This window comes from Zeugodacus cucurbitae, chromosome 3 (genome assembly GCF_028554725.1).
Source record: "Zeugodacus cucurbitae isolate PBARC_wt_2022May chromosome 3, idZeuCucr1.2, whole genome shotgun sequence".
Classification (NCBI taxonomy): Eukaryota; Metazoa; Arthropoda; class Insecta; order Diptera; family Tephritidae; genus Zeugodacus; species Zeugodacus cucurbitae.
In genome coordinates this window covers 62,635,243-62,656,844 of record NC_071668.1, presented here as the reverse complement: position 1 = coordinate 62,656,844, position 21,602 = coordinate 62,635,243, and positions in this window count along the sequence as shown.

Below are 21,602 nucleotides of genomic sequence, written 5' to 3'. Positions count from 1 at the left end.
TTTGTAATAAGTAAAGTACTTCAAAGTTGAGTACATGCATAGATATTGTTTACAGATACTTATAAGCGCTTAAATGCATATAAGTAGAGGAGTGTGTGCGTGGTGATTAGCATGCATATTGCATGCCACAAGGCGGAAGGAAGTGTTAAATTCAAATATGACAAATGACATAAATTAACCGCATTGCTAAGACAGATACAGATAAACAAATATTTATGCATATTTGTATACACTTGACATTGTATAGTTGTTGCTATTATTGCTGCTGTGTGTTGCTTAGTTACAGTTTTCGCTATCTATTTGCTGTTGATCTACTGGCTGTGTGTAAATAATTATTTAAGTAAATATATTTATGTGTTTGTCAACCGCTTGGAGGCGATTCTACACTCGCCGTTGCACTTCAAATCGAGTTCAAGATTTATGACAGACTGCAGCATACCAACTTGCAACTAACTAATGTTGCAGCAACCTAAACTAATTTGGTAGGGAAAGAGATGCAAAGATGTGTGTTTATATGTAAATGTTAGTGTTTAGTGGTTTGGGTTGGGCGGTAATATACAGTAGCGGACATAAAAAATACGGATTATAATAAAATACAGTAAAATAAAATACAATAAAATAAAATAAAATAAAATAAAATAAAATAAAATAAAATAAAATAAAATAAAATAATATAAAATAAAATAAAATAAAATAAAATAAAATAAAATAAAATAAAATAAAATAAAATAAAATAAAATAAAATAAAATAAAATAAAATAAAATAAAATAAAATAAAATAAAATAAAATAAAATAAAATAAAATAAAATAAAATAAAATAAAATAAAAAAAAATAATAAAATAAAATAAAATAAAATAAAATAAAATAAAATAAAATAAAATAAAATAAAATTAAATAAAATAAAATAAAATAAAATAAAATAAAATAAAATAAAATAAAGTAAAATAAAATAAAATAAAATAAAATAAAATAAAATAAAATAAAATAAAATAAACCGTCGCCCAGCCATTAAATTAAATTAAATTAAAATTGCAAAACCATTTTAAGTAAACATATTTCAATTGACTAATAAACAAATTTTATAAATTCTATATAAAAAATATGAATAATATTTTGCTGCACATCACTGTACATAACTTCCAATATATATATGTAAGCTATCTTGCGAAAATTTATATTTGCATGCATGCACGTGGCCATTTGAAATGCAAATATTATGGAAATTAATATTATTTAGTATAATTTGAGGCCTGCACGCCTAATTTCAATGTGTGTGTATTTTTATTTACACCCACATTTGTAATGCGTGTAAGTGGACTGAATGTGTTTAGTTTAAATTGAAATAGCAAATTTCAAATAACAAACTAACGCTTGGTAACTGCACTTACAGACACAACAACAAAAATAAGCACACAAGTGAATACATATAAAGATATTATATTATTTTGCATGCACGCAGCTATAATTAGTAAAATATCTAAATTATTACCGTGCGTTGCATTACAAAATTTAATTCATATTCTCATAGGTAGATACATATATATTTTACGCAGAACTATATTTATTTAACATTTTATATGGCTTGATTTACATTGGGATTTGCGTAAATTTGCCTTAAACATACTTTTAGACACTCAATTAAATTATTGAAAATTTTAAAATGAACTGCATGGCTAATCAGGCACACGTACAAACACATTTATAAAGTTATATATGTGTTTAAACAGCTGTAAGCCAGGCATTTAGCAGTAATATTGAGCAGTATAATCATAATTTATGCCAATTGTTTCATTGAAATATGATTTTGTAGATATGCGCCACTTTTTCATTTTGACTGTAAATGCCGACAGTTATTGTAGTTTTATTAATCAATAAATACCCAAAGGTGTAATGGTATTGTATATGTATATTTTTGTAATTAATTTGCATTTGTTAGCATTGTGTTGTGTTTCATAGTAATGCTACTACTTCTATGGTGGAGGTAATGATGCGTATTTAATGATTTTTGTTTTGCTATTATGAATTTATTTAGTTATATGTTTAGCTTTATCAATATGCATACCAAAATGTATGGACTTGCGGACTAAAATTATAGGACGCGAGAAACAGAAGAAAGTTAAAATTTTTCAAAAAATTTATTAGGCTTGTGATTTTTGTTTTTTACTAAAATTTATTTTAATGCCCTGCACGCTGAAAATTTTATTTCCAATGAAAACTGATATCCAATATTTTATTTTTAAAAATATATAGATGAAATTAACTTCCGAGTAAAAAAAATAATTTTTAGCTAAAAAATTATAATAAATAATTTGGCTTATACCACTTTTCATTATTTTTTATAAAGTAACATATAAAATATTTACTACAAAGAAGTTCTTTTAAATCTCCGTGAGCAGGTAACCCCAGGTATGCCATGGCGTATTAGTAATGTGAATGGGGACAGCTAGTGAGTTTGATTTACATGAGTACCTGCCGTCGACGGCCTAACCTCTCGGTCTCAAAAACACATGGGATCAATACAATGCGTTGATCAGCGCCCTGAGTTTTAAATCCAACTTCAGTACCAATTGGCCGCACGCCACGTATGGACACACTTATGCCACCTTAGTAGGCCGAGGCCCATCTAAAACCACTGCCGTGCTTTGGATCCGGCACCCGGTTGTCATGCAACTCCACACCAAGTAACCCTCTGCCTGCATTTAGGTTTTGAAACCACAGCCACCACGAAACTCACCGATCCTTTCCATATTGCTCTGCACTGGTGGACAATTGTGGCTTGAATACAATCGCCCTTCTTGATAGGAATAGCCAGTTCTTAAGAAATGCTATATTAAAAAGGTAAAAGAATTCTAGTTTAAGCCAAGACTAGCTATTACAAAGTCTAATCATCTTACCACGGGGTTATTCTGCATACACCACCGCAGGGTGTGCGGATGAGGACATTATACAATAGGGGTTTTAGGCTCAATTGGCAATAATAGAGTGATGCAAAATATAATAAATAATATCTTAATATATAGTACATTCAGTCAACTAAGTAGGGAAATTCTCATTTAAAATTTTCCCGCGGAGAATATTTCCAATTTTTTTTTCCAGATACAACTGTCAGCCACTATTACATAAATAAAGCTATGGAAATAAAATTTGGTATGAAGGATCGCACTATGAAGGGGCATATTTGGATGTAATTTTTTTTGGGAGGTGGGCGTGGCCCCGCCCCCTAATATGCTTTTTGTACATATCTAGGAAACCAATAGAGCTATATAAACCAAACTTTCTTCAGTCGTTTTTTTACCCACTTCTTAATACAGTCCAAAAATGAAAGAAATCGGATAATAACCACGCCCACCTCCCATACAAAGGTTAGGTTGAAAATTACTAAAAGTGGGTTAACTCGTCAGAAACACTAAATTTCACGTAAGAAATGGGAGATGGAAGCTGCACTCAGGTTTCTTTACAAAATGGAAAATAGGCGTGGCGTCGTCCATTTATGGGTCAAACACCATATCTCAGGAACTACTCGACCGATTTCCATGAAACTTGGTTTGTAATAGTTTCCTTGCATCCCAATTAAATGTTGTGAAAATAAGCCAAATCGGTTTACAACTACGCTTACTTCCTATATACCAGAGCTTTGAAGACGATCTGAATCGTTTACTTTACAATATATAAAGTAAGCACTCGTGAAGATATCGGTGCAGAACTTTGCACAAATACTACGTTTATAGTGTGACCGCCCTATTCTAAAAACCGCCGAAATCGGAACATAGGTTTTTAAAGCCCCATATATCGAACTTGAGGACCTCGGTGCTTCTAACCTAATATTATGGTTTCCAACTTTTAATGGACTTTATACTATATATATGACGAATATATGGGTCAAATTGTGTATTATATAATATTAATGAAGTTAAATAAATAAATTGCGAGAGTATAAAATGTTTGGTCAAAACCTAACTTAGCCCTTCCTTACTTGTTTAACCATAAGTTTTAAAAGGAAGAAATGTTGTGGAATAAAAATATTACTGGTGTTTAGTGTATGTAGAACAAAAAAAATATTTGAATCACTTAATAAATTTCTACCATGCTGCCCTTAAAAGCGAGAATTAAATTTAGTTAAAGCATTAGCATACTTTTGGGAGTATTATGATGGAATGTTTAATAATTAGTATCTATATTCTTAATTCAATTTTAAGTACGAATTTTCGCACAACAATTCTGCAAATACAAAACAAATTATGCCTACAATTGCCATTAACTAATTACACATACGCCTAGTGCGGTAAAACCCTAAAAGTAGGAAAATTGCATTACGGCCTGCTACATATGGAAAATAATGACTTCGTCGAACTTAAACAATTTGTTGAGTTTTACGTACATTATTCACTTCGGTGTTACTTCACTTTAATTATACTTATTGCATTTTTAAGTGTTTGCTGCACATTTTTAAATACTTCCTGCCGCTTAACACTAATTTAACAAAAGCTGTAGGAAGGCTGCACCAACGCGCACAAGCACTTAAAAGGAAGAAGCGCCTGAAAATAAAGTAATGAGTTGAATGCGAGTACAGAGTGCACAGCTATTACAACGCTGTGCAACGCACTGCTATTGCTGCTGCAACTCTTTATTCCATTTTATTTCATTGCCTGCACTTCACTATGCATTCTACTGTGCTTCCACACACGCACACACACATACTCGCATGCACGTTGCATGCATTCACCTTTCAAGCACAATGTACGCGTGCTACAATAAAGCATTTAAACAATAATTTACACCGACAATACATGCAACCTGTGGTGCAAGCAGCAGGTAGACAGCAAAGGAAATCTCTCTTGCCAATTAAAGTAAGACGCCAGGTTTTTGCCAATACGGTGGTGGGTTATTTGTACAATATATATGTACATATGTACTTGCAATGCAATTTTATCTTGTATATGAAGTCTAGTCTGTCTTGGTTTGAAGAGTGATTTCATATATGTATATGAGGTCAAGTCTCGAAAGAAGTTAAAAATACAATTCTTCTTCACACAAAAATTGAAGTAAATAATGTTTTTTTTTTTTATTTTTGGCGAAGAATATTTTCATTTCGTTAAGTAAAGCTTAATACTTTGCTTAACTTCCTGAATATCCTTAATAGAAATTCTGAAAAGTCGTTTCAAATACTCTACTCTACTCTATACTAAGATATACAACCTTAAGCCTTTAGAAACCTTTTACCTTAAAGAGTAGAACAACAACGTTGTTCGATGAACGTTCTTTCTATGGAATAATAGAGATTAATGCGCTTAGATAAAATGTAAAAATTGAAACTTGGAAATATCATTTTACAAAAATTACGTTTAAATTAAACTGGATTATCCCACCTACAAGCAAAAACATTGGCTTCATCTGAAAAATAATTACTTTGATATTTAGAGCATTGAGACTTAAAAATTATATAATTATTATTATTTATGCGCGATTTATGTTAAGAAAATATATTTTCAAAATTTTACATTTAGTAGCTGAAAATTATTTGAGAAATTCTACTTTTGGCTTTGTATGTGTATAACTCATACAGCTCATCGTTTCATCGTCTCCGGGAACCGGTGTTGCCAATCTTCAAAGGACCATAAATCTTCCGCCAAATTTTCCTCTCGAAAACTTCTAGTGTCATATCGTCTGATGTTGACATCGTCCACGCTTTTGCACCATAAACCCGAACGGGAATAATAAGGGACTTGTAGAGTTTGATTTTGGTTCGTCGGGAGAGGACTTTACTTTTCAATTGCCTACAAAGTCCAAAGTGGCACCTGTTGGCAAGAGTGATTCTGCGTGGGATTACGAGGCTGACATTGCTGGTGTTGTTGATGCTGGTTTCCAGGTATACGAAATTATCTACGACTTCGAAGTTATGTGACAGTGACATGGGAGCCAAGACGCGATTGCGCTGATATTTCGTCTTTTCCTCATTCAACTCCAGACCCAAAAAACAGAACAAACGGCGCGGTTGTTGTTTCCAATGATATCGATATCATCTGCGTACGTCAGCAGCTGTATACTCTTATAGAAGATTGTACATTGTCTATTTAGCACTGCAGCTCGTATTATTTTTTCCAGCAATAGATTGAAGAAGTCGCACGATAGTGAGTCACCCTATCTGAAACCTCGTTTGGTATCGAACGGCTCGGAGAGGTCCTTCCCGATCCTGGCGGAGCTTTTGGTGTTGCTCAACGTCAACTTACACAGCCGTATTAGTTTTGCGGCGATACCAAATTCAGACATCGCGGCATAAAGGCAGCTCCTTTTCGTGCTGTCGAAAGCAGCTTTAAAATCGACAAAGAGATGGTATGTGTGTCGATCCTTTTTTCTCGGATCTTTTCCAGGATTTGGCGCTTGGTGAATATCTGGCCAGTTGTGGAATTTTCAGGTCTAAAGCAGGTGGGATTTAGTCTTTCACACGATACGCTCGATAGAACCTTATAGGCGATATTTAGAAGGCTTATCCCACGAGAGTTGGCACAGATTGTGGGATCCCCTTTTTATGGATTGTACAGAGCCCACTGAGATTACAATCGTCAGGTATGCTTTCTTCCGACCAGCGATTGGGGAATCGGGGTCGCCATCTCCTGGTGTTGTACTTTCACTGCCATTCAGCAGGTCGGAGAAGTGTTCCTTCCATAATCCCAGTATGCCCTGGACATCGGTTATCAGATTACCACCTTGGTCTCTACATGACAATACTCCGGTCTTAAAACTTTCGTTAAATCACTTCATTTTTTCATAAAATTTTCGAGCATTACCTCTGTTGGCCAGCTTCTGAAGCTCTTCGTACTCACGCATTTCGGCCTCTTTCTTTTTTTGTCTGCAAATGCGTCTCGCTTCCCTCTTCAGCCTCGGTATCTATCCCATCCCGCACGTGTTGCGGTCGTTTGCAACGTTGCGAGGTAGGCAGTCTGTTTTCACTCCGCTGCTAGACGGCAATCCTCCTCGTACCAGCTCGATTTTTGTCGTGGCCGAAATTCAATTGTTGCGGCTCCAGCGGTACGCAGTGAGTTTGAGATGCCGTTCCACAGCTCCCTTATACCGAGATGCTGATGAGTGCTCTCAGAGAGAAGGAGTACAAGTCGAGTAGAGTATTTCTTGGCTGTCTCTTACGACTGCAGCTTTTCGACGTCGTACCTTCCTTGTATTTGGTGACGGGTGTTCTTTGCTGCACAAGCTGAATACTGGCAATTTCTATTGTTGAATTGTAAAAGGCCAAAGGTGTATTTATCTCGTCTACAGTCTAATACTATTACGACGAGAATGCCGCTTCTTATCAGTTTATCCGAGTTACAGTTACCTGTGTTTTTAGTATAGACAGTCATTTCAATAATTGTAAACACGAAGTAGCTTGATGTCATTGGAAGACACTATAGTAGTGCGGAAGCCTAAAATCCAGAGATTGTGTGGAGTTCTGGATATAAATGTAGTCAAACAATTTTAACCTTCCGAAACTGTCTATTTTTGGGTATGAAGAAATGTTTCATCAACTTTAATTGGCAAATAAGATTTAGATTATTCCATTAACGCTTTAATTTCCAAATTGTCAGTTACAAATTCGGTGTAGACTACTTTTGTGGGTAGGTTTGTTATGTTAGTACCAAATCTATTTGCTCTTAGCCAATATTTGCAGGTCAGTCAGTTACTTGAATTCAATGAAGAAAATAAAAAAAAATTGAACATAAACAAATATTAAATTTTGCAATTTTATTGTCAATATGCAGATGATTTTCTTCTTCACTGGCTTTGTTGAAAAGCCAAAAGTGTTAGTGTTATAGTTTCTATTGCTGCAGATTGAGCACTTTTATGTCAACATGCCATTGTGTTATGTGTTGTGCGGCAAAAGCGGACAAGTGAAGCAAGCACATCAAAAGGTCATGCAGTCGAAATAAATTTTATTGTAAAATTGACAAGTTTGTCAATACGCTTTTATTGTTTGCTGAAATTTGGTTTAGACGAAATGAACATGCAGAGTTCTAAATGTGTGTCTGTGTGCTTTTGTGTGCGCAAAAAGACAAGTTTCGAAGCACTAATGCATGTATATGTATATTTACATGCTCTTGCTTATGCCAGCTAACGTATATGAAAGAATGCATAAAAGCTGACTGTAAGATTTTTGTTTGAATTGCCTAGAAGTTCTTACTTTGTTAGCCATCAACTGGTTTTCAATTTATCAATAGCTTTGGCATGCTTTTAGACGCATACAAGAGATAAGCATACATGCACATATTCACATACAAAGCATATTCATGCTCTGCTGGCTGTTGTCATTGCGGTCGAGCTGGAGTCAAAAGTGCAAAAGGACTTAGGTAAGGTCCAACTGCTGCCTTTGGTTGAAAAAAACAAAAGGAAGCGAGACGAGTGATCATGTGTGTGCGTTTGTATGTGGGAAAAGTCTTTTGTTGAGGTCAACATTTTGCTGTATATGTGTGTGTAAGCTGAGCTTGTGGGTTTAAGCGCTGACAGTTTGGTAGCCACTATATGCATGTTAATACACTTATGTACATAGTTACATATATTTACCTTGGTATTGATTAGGCTTTTGCGTTACCTGAACATCGGTCACATGGAACGTATCTATATCAACAATATATTTAAGAGTATATACAACTATTCATATCTCTGATTGTCTCTTGATTATATCATGTCTGCCTTGTTTCTATATAGTTATATAAATACATATGTATGTAGTATATAAATGTCCACATTGTGTAAGAAAAACATGTACCTATGATTCAACCTCAAATCACGTCCCTTAGATTTCTTTGAATTTGGTCAATTGCTCCCATTTTGATGATTGAGCCGTCGTAATGTTCAATAGTTATCACCTACCGCTCAATTTGTTATGGTTGCAGGAAAAGTGGCCATGCACAGTGGTTTTGATTGTTTAGGGCAAGACTGAAAAAATATGTCTTTAAAATTAAGCTCCGATGGAAACATATATATTTTTAGAATTAATTAAGTTTAACTTCGAATAAAAAGTTCTTATTAGAACTCGCGGGACATCAAATTCTGAACATATGTTGACCTAATATAAAATCAGATATCCGTCAATTGCACACAGAGTCAAGAAATTCCTTTTAATCTAGAAAGTCAAAAATTTGTTTTTAAGTTAGTAATCAACCACGTCTAATTCTTGATGTATGTATTATGCTAAAATTTAAACTGGAAATCTTTGGATAGCTTATATAATAGTGAACAATAAAATGGCAGCTTTGACCGCAGATGGGATAGACTATAAACAAGTGCACTCACACAATAATATACTGTTTATTTATAAGGTGAAAATTACTTACAGCGCAGAACTTATGCTCCGGAAGCTGCTGCAAAAGAAAAAGTTCTGAAAGTCATCCTATATGAAGTAGCTAAGTGAAGTTTAAGATAGAGCTTCATGCCAATCGGTCCAAAATAAAAGATCATTGGGCTTAACTCTGCGCTAATACGGGTACGCCATTATAGGATTTAGAATTTACAGATGGATCAAAATGTAAATCAGACTTGTGAGGTGAGTTATCTTCTATATACTCAACAACTGCACGGGGTGTTCAGCCCGAATTTGTGGATTTAATAAAATGGGCTTCTATTTGAACCATTAAGGGGTTACATGAGTTTCGGAGATACAGCCTTTGGAAGGTGTGTGCTCCAAATCAGGTAATGTTACTCAAAACTTTAAACGCGATTTTCTTGGAACCGTGTTTTCTAAGTCAGTTGTCAAATGTTCTCGAAAACTACTCAATCGATCTTGATGAAATTTTGCACAGGTGTTTGAGATACAGTTTACTCGTGCATGAACGAAGGATTTTTTCTTATTTCAATTACAACTATTAAAAAAAAAGTCAAGCAAATTTTACCCAAATTTTTACTTTTTGTCTTTCCTTCGTTCAAGCTTGAATTTATGGTCTTAACTAAATCATTTATTTTTGTTTTTTCTTTTTGGAGGGTCACCGGAAATGACGTCACAATGGAGGATTTTTAATTTTTTTTTTGAAAATTTCAGAAATTATTCTTTAAATATGTATCTATAAGACAGAAAAAAGCGTTACATAGTAAAGAATATTGAAAATAGTATTTTTTTACCCGATAAAACCCATGTAACCTCATAAGGCCATTACATCTAGTAAGGAGCCCAGAAATTTTTCCTAAGAAAACTAAGAAATCTTCTCCGATCTTCTGTGTCAAAACTCATTGAACATCATTTGAGTTTATAGTCATAAAGATAAATTACATCCAGCCGTGGCCATGAGTCCGATTCCGTCTCTATGGTGGCTAAACTTCTAAGTATTCACAGTGGTAAGATAAAATTTCCATTCAAATTATCATTTCACGGAGAGGCGAACGACTGACGGTTTGAGAGACCGCTGGAACTAAATTTGTCTCTATATCTCTAGCGATTGGTTGAAGCTGTACAAGTAGACGTTTGTTGAACAAATTTAGTCTTATCAAAGCAATTTATTGGGTGCTACCAAAAAATAATTTTTAATACCATTATTGATTAACTATAGCCCACTGTACAAATGTTGTCAAGCGATTTAATTTTCGCAAGTATTGAGGCATGTGAGTTGTTATTGCTTTTATTGGTATTGTAAAACTAGAAAGTTTGACACAGATATGTGTACTTCTAAATCTGAATGTATGTACGGTCAATGCTATAAGCCCGATATAGTATAAGTATGTCTGTCGGTTGATATTTGCACATTTGCTACAAGTGGACGCCCGCACGCCTTTGTAGATCTTACCATTACAGTGACCCTTCTATACGCACACACTCCCATACATAAATACATATACCTAACTATCCTTCATTCTAGTATGCGTATGTGTGTTGTTGCTGTTGTCATTGTTTTGTAGTCCAATTTTGGAGCTGCCATCTTTGTGTGCTAGTTTTGGGAGATTTGCATTGTTTACGTACTTTGGCTTTGATATTGGAAATTGCGACTTGTTAACAAACAAACACCGGTGTAAACAAATATGCACACACTAACACAGCCACACACACACATGCTCACAGGCAGACCGCATTTATACGCCCAAATAGGTAAACACAATATATTGTTACAAGCAATGAGCGGACCGAGTTAGACAAACTTGTTGGCAAACGCACACACCAACACAGACAGACATGCTAGTATTAAACATTTATATGTATGTAAATATATATTATATTGTTAGATAACATAAATCGCCAACAATTGTTGTTATTCTATAAGGGCTAATAAAAATTGGTCGAGTAGTCAAAGGGTAACTTGTTGTTAACTCGTGCTTACATAAGTGCCTAAATTAAATTTTAAAATTATGCTAATGTGTTTAGCAATGAATGTTTGTAATATGAAAATATATATTTAATTAATTTTGTAATTCTTTCATTATACTTGCAATTGAAGTTATTTTATTGGAAATAATTTCAATTACTTGCGTGTAAAATTTAGTTTGCATAACTGGCCTATGTTATCTGACTTTGAAATATATCCTCAATATCGATGAATTGCTGCGACATATCGATTAGCAAAATGTGTTCATCGTTTGATTTTATCTATCATCTATATTTCAGGTATATTTACAATTTTGGTGATAATTACAATGTATTTATGTTACAGAATACTGTTGCTTGGAATAACAGCTATGAATATTGAGGAGTATATATATATATTGAAGAAACGGCGTTTTCGAATTAGTTAAATATTCTTCCCATCATCACCAATATAATATTTAAAATGAATGTCGTATAGTGCGACATGGCATCGACAAATTATTATTGTGTGCTTATGTGCCATCGATATATCGTTTATAGTGAGCTTCATACTTTTCAATAAAACTTTTGCTTCACAATAAGTCTCAGTCCCACCATTTTATTTTCACCGATCTATGGAAATGTTAAAGTCATTGTAGGCGCGATGTATTAAATTTGAAATTTTAATTCCTTTGTCTTAAGGGATTAGGTGGGTTTCAGAGACTAAAATCAAGGGTATTTTTACAATTATTTTTTATAATATATACAAATATATATTTTATTTGAGCAATTTAGCATGTCAAAGTTATATATTTAAATAGTATTTTGTGAAATTTTTATTTAAAAATTCTGAAAACTCAGCCCTTGGCACCTCATCTCCCATAACGTGTCCAAAAAAAGGATTTGCGGTGGACATCATAACTTATTATGGGTTCATATAAAAACAATAAACCAAAAATATTCAGAGAGTAAATGGATAAATCTAGTTAATGAACGAAGAAAAAAAGAAAAAAATAGAAATTTGAATTTTTGGCAGAACTTAACCAAAAACTCACTTTTTTGGTCAAATAGTTATTATAAAAATAGGAAAAATCCTCCTTTCATTAATTAAATTGTTCATCCAAAGATGTCTGGAATATTTGAACTAAATCGTTCCATTACTTTTTGAGACATCCTGTCCTCCGACTTGAAGAAGTAAGTTTTGAGATAAATGGGATTAAAGTTTTATATTCGTACTGATGGGGCCTGGTGGACAGAACATCCAAAGGGTATATCTCCTAGAATATTACACGAATGGATTTGATATATTTGGATAATCTTTTAAACATATTATGGTATTTAATAAGAAACGTTTTTATACTCTCGCAACAAAGTTGCTAAGAGAGTATTATAGTTATGTTCACATAACGGTTGTTTGTAACACCTAAAGCTAAACGAGTTAGATATAGGGTTATATATACCAAAGTGATCAGGGTGAAGTTCAAATCCGGATGTCTGTCTGTCCACCCGTCTGTCATAACTAAGCAATAAATAAAGCTATGGAAATAAAATATGGTACAAAGGATCGCACTATGAAGGGACTTACTAAGTTTTTTGCACATATCTCGTAAATTATTTAAGATTTCATCATTTAATACTTTATTCAGTCTAAAAATGGAGAATATCGGACCTCCCAAACAAAAGTTATCTAGAAAATTACTAAAAATGGTTAAATTTAGTAAGGGAAAACACCAGAAACCTTAAATTTCATTATAAAGAAGGCACAGAAGAGCTTCACCCAAATTAGTTTACAAAATTTTAAGTGGATGCGGCTCCGCCACTTATGGGTCAAAGACCATACCTCCGAAACTACTCAACCAATATCAATGAAACTTGGTTTGTAATATTTTCCTTACATCCCAATAATATATGTTAAAATAGACCAAATCTGTTCACAACCACGCTAACTTCCTATATCGGATATCGGAATAGAACTTTTCATAAATACTGCATTTATTGTTTGGCAGCCCCTTTTTAAAATTCGTCGAAATAGGACCATAGGTTTTCAAGGCACCATATATCGAACATGAGGACCTCGGTGCTTCTAACTTAATATTAGAATTTATACTATATATATGACGAATATGTGGGTCAAATTGTGTATTATATAATATAAATAATATTAAATAAATAAATTGTGAGAGTACAAAATGTTCGATCACAACCGAACTTAGCTCTTCCTTACTTGTTTTTCTTTTCAATTTTGAAATCCACCTAACCACTTAACATGAACTCATACGGAACCTTCTTTGCATAGAGCTTATAACGGGTGATTTTTTAAGAGCTTGATAACTTTAAAAAAAAAAAAAACGCATAAAATTTGCAAAATCTCATCGGTTCTTTATTTGAAACGTTAGATTGGTTCATGACATTTACTTTTTGAAGATAATTTCATTTAAATGTTGACCGCGGCTGCGTCTTAGGTGGTCCATTCGGAAAGTCCAATTTTGGGCAACTTTTTCGAGCATTTCGGCCGGAATAGCCCGAATTTCTTCGGAAATGTTGTCTTCCAAAGCTGGAATAGTTGCTGGCTTATTTCTGTAGACTTTAGACTTGACGTAGCCCCACAAAAAATAGTCTAAAGGCGTTAAATCGCATGATCTTGGTGGCCAACTTACGGGTCCATTTCTTGAGATGAATTGTTCTCCGAAGTTTTCCCTCAAAATGGCCATAGAATCGCGAGCTGTGTGGCATGTAGCGCCATCTTGTTGAAACCACATGTCAACCAAGTTCAGTTCTTCCATTTTTGGCAACAAAAAGTTTGTTAGCATCGAACGATAGCGATCGCCATTCACCGTAACGTTGCGTCCAACAGCATCTTTGAAAAAATACGGTCCAATGATTCCACCAGCGTACAAACCACACCAAACAGTGCATTTTTCGGGATGCATGGGCAGTTCTTGAACGGCTTCTGGTTGCTCTTCACCCCAAATGCGGCAATTTTGCTTATTTACGTAGCCATTCAACCAGAAATGAGCCTCATCGCTGAACAAAATTTGTCGATAAAAAAGCGGATTTTCTGCCAACTTTTCTAGGGCCCATTCACTGAAAATTCGACGTTGTGGCAGATCGTTCGGCTTCAGTTCTTGCACGAGCTGTATTTTATACGGTTTTACACCAAGATCTTTGCGTAAAATCTTCCATGTGGTCGAATAACACAAACCCAATTGCTGCGAACGGCGACGAATCGACATTTCACGGTCTTCAGCCACACTCTCAGAAACAGACGCAATATTCTCTTCTGTACGCACTGTACGCATTCGTGTGGTTGGTTTAATGTCCAATAAAGTAAACTGAGTGCGAAACTTGGTCACAATCGCATTAATTGTTTGCTCACTTGGTCGATTATGTAGACCATAAATCGGACGTAAAGCGCGAAACACATTTCGAACCGAACACTGATTTTGGTAATAAAATTCAATGATTTGCAAGCGTTGCTCGTTAGTAAGTCTATTCATGATGAAATGTCAAAGCATACTGAGCATCTTTCTCTTTGACACCATGTCTGAAATCCCACGTGATCTGTCAAATACTAATGCATGAAAATCCTAACCTCAAAAAAATCACCCGTTATAAACTCATCTATTGATGGATAGTAATATCAGCACTTATGATGAGGTAAAATAATGCTGTAAACTTTTTTGATGGTTTCCTCCACTATCTTATTTGAACGACCACAGAGTTCATCGGCCTCAGTCTTCATAAGACTTGTGGGGAATTTATCCAACAACTTGAGAATGGTTTCTCCGTCAAACACAGGTTCATGTTAACATTTATCAAACAACGTTTTGGCATCAAAAGGCATGGCTATAATCAATAATTTCTTTTGATTTTTTTTTTTTTGCACTTACCATTTGAAGGCACCTGTACCGTTTATGGTTTAACTCAATAAATATTGAATTTAATCATATTTTAAACTATGAAAACTATTCAGTATGAGCTTCTTATAAAAAATAACTTTAATACTAAAAATCATATTAGAAGAAATTGATCTTATCACATTACTCTTACAATTATGAAATACCATTTTCATAAACACTTTACACTCTTGAAATATGCTACTTGCATATATGCAACAACACAGTTGAATATACTTGACAATTACCGCCGACTAATCAACGTTAAGCAACAACAAACTTAGGAATTCAACACAGCAACACCAACGCTATTGAGTTGATTCGTTCGCACACGCATACAATCGTACACAAGCCAATAATTTTGGAAGTCAGCATTCACCGAGTTGACACTTTGACGCATAAAATATTTATGAATCATTTGCACGCATAATTAGGTTGTCATTAAAGCTGTCCTCCGAAGTGGACGCGATTGAAAGCGTAGGAAGCGCAGAAACATATGCGCACATGTGCTGGGGGTGGGCATATGGGACAAACAAGTATACAAGCTACTCATATATTTGCTGAATTTGGACAGATTCGTATGTACATATATATGCATGCACACAGGCGACTGTGGCTAAAAATCACTATGCGGTTGATTTGTATGCGGTTGTTGTTTGTGTATAGACATCAAGTTGTTGCTGTTGTTGTTGTTTTGCAGCTACTGCATAGCGGAAATAGGCATATCCATTTCGAAATGCAATGACAGTTTGGCATCGTGGTTGACACTGATAGCGTTTATGTATGTATGTAGTAGTGCTGTGTATGTGCACTTCTAATACTTGCTTTGCAGTATCATTTAGTGAGGGTTCTAAATTATGAAAGATTCCAAAATCGAAACAAGTATTTATGAGGATGCTTTTTAACTAGTTTTACACAATATAGAGTGGTTAAAATTATGCTTTGAGGATATAAGTTTTAAATCAACATAAAATATGCCCAAATTAAATCATCTCCAATATATTTTTTTACAATAAAATATTTGAGCATAGTTGGAAAAATTTGTAAAGAGTAATAAGGACAAAAAAAAAATTATAAAACCTCACTTCTTCCTAGAAAAAAATGTTTTCAATATGAAATACTTAATTATAATTTTGACAAGTTTGTTATCCCTTTGCTTGGCATTTTACAAAGTTGTCAAATAACCGCCTCATTAAACTCAATCCCTATCCGGGATGGGTTATATTTTATTAGATCCTAAAGCGACCAAACTTTCGAAAATATTAAATCTTCACGGAAAAACTTGTAGCTCGTTTGAACTACTCTCATATATATTTTTTCAGTAAAGTGATCTAAGCATGTTTTTAATTGCTTCATTGATTTCTTATATACTGATCTAATAATAATATCTATAAGCACCTCACTTTTATTTGAAAAGACGGAGAAATTATTCTATATTTAGAAAATATAGTACATAGAACGAAATGGAAAAAATCTTTGAGAAGAAGAGTTATCCCAAAATCACAAAAAGTATGCTCAGAGAAGCTGATTTAAATGGCTGCACAGCCCGAAATAAACCCTTCATCAATGCTAAAACGCGAAGTGCAAGGTTGAAGGTTGCAAACGAACAGTTATATAAGCCTGTAAGCTCTGGAATATCATAAATTGTGCAGATGAAAGTAGTTTCAACCTGTTTTGATTGGATAGATATGTATGGAGTCGATACTATGGACAAAACCAATTGCTTAGCTACAACTGCAAAATATACGAGGTACTGTAAAACATGGTGGAGAGCATGTAATGGTGTGAGGATGCATGTCGTCTCCTGGTGTAAGGAATTGGGAATTCATCGATTATACCTCGCTGGGGCCCGAAATATGGTCGTTTGTAGTACCAGATTCCAGCATAAGAAAATACATCAAGCTACCTGGCTGTCTCCTGATCGAAACACGCGGAACCAAATCGATCACGTTGTGATAGACGGAAGACATGTCTCCTGTGTTATAGACGTGCGTACGCTCCGAGAACCAAATATAGACTCGGACCATTATCTGGTCGCAGCGAAGATACGCACCCGCCTCTGTGCAGCAAAGAATGCCCGTCAACAAACACAAGGAAGGTTCGACGTCGAAAAGCTGCAATCGCAACAGACAGCCACGAAATACTCTACTCGACTTGCACTCCTGCTCTCTGAGAGCACTCATCAGCATCTCGGTATAAGGGAACTGTGGAACGGCATCTCAAACTCACTGCGTACCGCTGCAGCCGAAACAATTGGTTTTCGGCAACAACAAAAAACAAGCTGGTACGATGAGGAGTGCCGTCTCGCAGCGGAGAGGAAACAGACTGCCTACCTCGCAACGTTGCAAACGACCACAACACGTGCGGGATGGGATAGATACCGAGAGCTGAAGAGGGAAGCGAGACGCATCTGCAGACAAAAAAAGAAAGAGGCCGAAATGCGTGAGTACGAAGAGCTTGAGAAGCTGGCAGACAGAGGGAATGCTCGAAAATTTTATGAAAAAATGAAGCGACTTAACGAAGGTTTCAAGACCGGAGCATCCTCATGTAGAGACCAAGGTGGTAATCTGGTAACCGATGTCCAGGGCATACTGGGATTATGGAGGGAACACTTCTCCGACCTGCTGAATGGCAGTGAGAGTACAACACCAGGAGATGGCGAACCCGACCCCCCAATGGAACAGATGTTCCATTACCCGACCATGAAGAAATTCGAATAGCAATTACCCGCTTGAAGAACAACAAAGCAGCGGGGGCCGATAGATCGCCGGCAGAACTATTCAAATACGGCGGCGAAGAACTGATAAGGTGCATGCATCAGCTTCTTTGCAGAGTATGGTCGGAAGAAAGCATGCCTGACGATTGGAATCTCAGTGTGCTCTGCCCAATCCATAAAAAGGGAGATCCCACAATCTGCGCCAATTACCGTGGGATCAGCTTCCTAAATATCGCATACAAGGTTCTATCGAGCGTACTGTGTGAAAGACTAAAGCCCACCGTCAACGAACTGACTGGACCTTATCAGTGTGGCTTTAGACCTGGAAAATCGACAACTGACCAGATATTCACCATGCGCCAAATCTTGGAGAAGACCCGTGAAAAGAGGATCGACACACACCACCTTTTTGTCGATTTTAAAGCTGCTTTCGACAGCACGAAAAGGAGTTGCCTTTACGCCGCGATGTCTGAATTTGGTATCCCCGCAAAACTAATACGGCTGTGTAAATTGACGTTGAGCAACACCAAAAGCTCCGTCATGATTGGGAAGGACCTCTCCGAGCCGTTCGATACCAAACGAGGTTTCAGACAAGGTGACTCACTATCGTGCGACTTCTTTAACCTGATGCTGGAAAAAATTATAAGAGCTGCAGAGCTAAACCCAGAAGGTACAATCTTCTACAAGAGTGTACAGCTCCTGGCGTACGCCGATGATATTGATATCATCGGAAGCAACAACCGCGCCGTTTGTTCTGCTTTTTCCCGCATGGATAAGGAGGCGAAGCGAATGGGTCTGGAGGTGAATGAGGACAAGACGAAATATCTCCTGTCATCAAACAAACAGTCGGCGCATTCGCGTCTTGGCTCCCACGTCACTGTTGACAGTCATAACTTCGAGGTCGTAGATAATTTCGTATACCTGGGAACCAGCATCAACAACACGAACATGTCAGCCTCGAAATCCAGCGCAGAATAACTCTTGCCAACAGGTGCTACTTTGGACTGAGTAGGCAATTGAACAGTAAAGTCCTCTCTCGACGAACCAAAATCAAGCTCTACAAGTCGCTTATCATTCCCGTCCTGCTTTACGGTGCAGAAGCTTGGACGATGTCAACATCCGATGAGACGACACTAGGAGTTTTCGAGAGGAAGATTTTGCGCAAGATTTATGGTCCTCAGAACATTGGCAACGGCGAATACCGCAGACGATGGAACGATGAGCTGTACGAGTTATACGACGACATTGACATAGTTCAGCGAATAAAAAGACAGCGGCTACGCTGGCTAGGTCATGTTGTCCGAATGGACGAAAACACTCCAGCCCTGAAAGTGTTCGATGCAGTACCCGCCGGAGGAAGCCGAGGAAGGGGAAGGCCTCCACTCCGTTGGAGGGACCAGGTGGAGAGCGACCTGGTTACACTTGGGATCTCCAACTGGCGCCGAACTGCGAAGGAGAGAGAGAGGTGGCGCACTATCGTCGATTCGGCTATAACCGGCTAAACGGTTGCAACGCCAATCACATACATACTATGTCCAAGAGTGTGTATCTGGACATTTTCAAACGAAATTTGCTTTAAAATTCAGCGAAATTAAATACTTTTGATAGCTTTCGGTACTATCAAGATAAAGATCAGAAGCACAAATTCAGAGTTGTGCATAGTTGGCGTATTTGGAACTGTCCACATAGTAGATACAAACACCAGCGCAATCTTCAGATTTGAAAGCATTTGAGAATCTGTGGTTAGTTAGGAACGAGACATTCGAAAATACCAAATTTGAAATAAAGCCGACTTGAAAAACGTCCTGCATACAGAACGGACTAAAATTGCTCCAAACTATACAAAGAAATTGGTAGAATCGATGATGAAACGTATGGAAGCAGTTATTCATAGTAAGGGGCATCCCTCAAAGTACTAATCGACCAAAAAAATTAGTTGTGTCCTTAAAAAATTGCAATATTTTTTTTATTTTCTTGTTACTGCATCATTTTCGCTGTGAGGTGCGATATTACATATATTGTAGTTTGTTTTTGTTGTAGATAAATAAAATAACTATAAATTCTGATTTTCTAAAGCATAAATTTATTATGGATATTTGCCTTTGTAAAGTGGCATTTAAATTTTTTGGAAAATGTATTTAGTTTTCAAGTAATACTTGCTTTAGTATTTCTTGTATGTTTGCATCACTTTTAGGCACTGTAAATACATAGCCAGCCATTCAGCATATGTATATTCTACAAATCCTATCTAACTATGTACTGGTGTTCAGAGTTTTTAAATATGCGTGTTGTTCATTATTCCTCTGTGTTGATTATGAACTGCTGGCATTTGTATGACCGGACACCACGTCGTATACGCAATCAACGGAAATGTCAATTTCGTCCGCGATTTTGGTGTTGATTTGTGGCTTTTGTCTGACGTTTACGAAGCTGGCTGGGATAATTTGATTTCGAAATTTTGGTAGTTGTGTGCGGGTATCATAATTGAGTATTTTACAGGGGGCTATAGGTTGCCTAAACTCTAGTAACAATTGAATAAACATTTTCGAACATCGCTGGTGACAAAAATGTGGGAGATCTTTCATTCATTTGATCTACTAAAATTCGTAAAAAATATCACTAATTCTGGAATCATAACTATTAGTTTTAGATTTGTTATGTAAGAAAATAGGGAAGCTTAGAAGAAGTTCGATCACAGGATTTGAAGATCTAATGCACTTGTCAGGGGTTTCATTTCAAATTGTTGCAATTTATTATTATTTTCATATAAAAAAATCCTTTTTTTCCTACTACATTTCTTTAATTTACCGCCCTTGAACTAAATTAGTAAATTATCTACACCTTACCTACAATCCATCAAATTTATCATATAAATTATATGCAGATGTAACCAGTTTACCCCAAATTACACAACGCCTCATATATCACATGTATGAATTGCAACATCGCAACCACAAGGTGAGCATTACAGCTGCGGTCAGTAGTAATCATACGTTACCTTGTACTGAGGTGATACGCACATACATATCTACATAGAGTTGTGTAAGCGTGTGTGGGTGCTCTAGTTGCACTACTCATAAATCTGCTCAGAAATATGCTTCATTATTAAATTTCCACGCATTTGTAACCAAGATTAATTAGTCCTCCGGGTGATGCGGACACCAAGGCTCAAATGCAGCTGTTGACTACTACCTGCAGTTATGGTTGCTTGTTTGCTTGGTTAGCTACTGTAAGTAATTATCAATAAAGAGACAACACACATTTACACGTGCACTTGTATGGGTACCCTCCTATGAATGGGTAGCTTGTAGTTGCTTGCATATAGCTGTTAGCAGTAGGCGCCTATGTGTTGTGTTGGTTATTGGGCTATTGATTAAAAGTTTTATTCTGTCAAACAATTTCATTTCTGCTTCATAAAAATCATAAAAAAATATTTTAATAGTTTTTCATATAAAAAAAAAAATTGATTAACTTTACACTTAACATTTCCTACAGGGCTCATGCATTTGGTGTAATTATACACCACTATATTTATATGACCCAGTACACTTCTTATCGTGGGTGCTACCTAATCAGAAAATTTAAAACTTATATTACAATGGAGACAGTTTCCGTTGCCATGACACAAACACATACGTTGGAGCAAAAATTGAAGTTTTGGTCTAAAGCGGTGAAATAGTTTTACAGTGAAATATAGGGTGTCATCATCATCATTTAAGTTGATGAGAACCAAT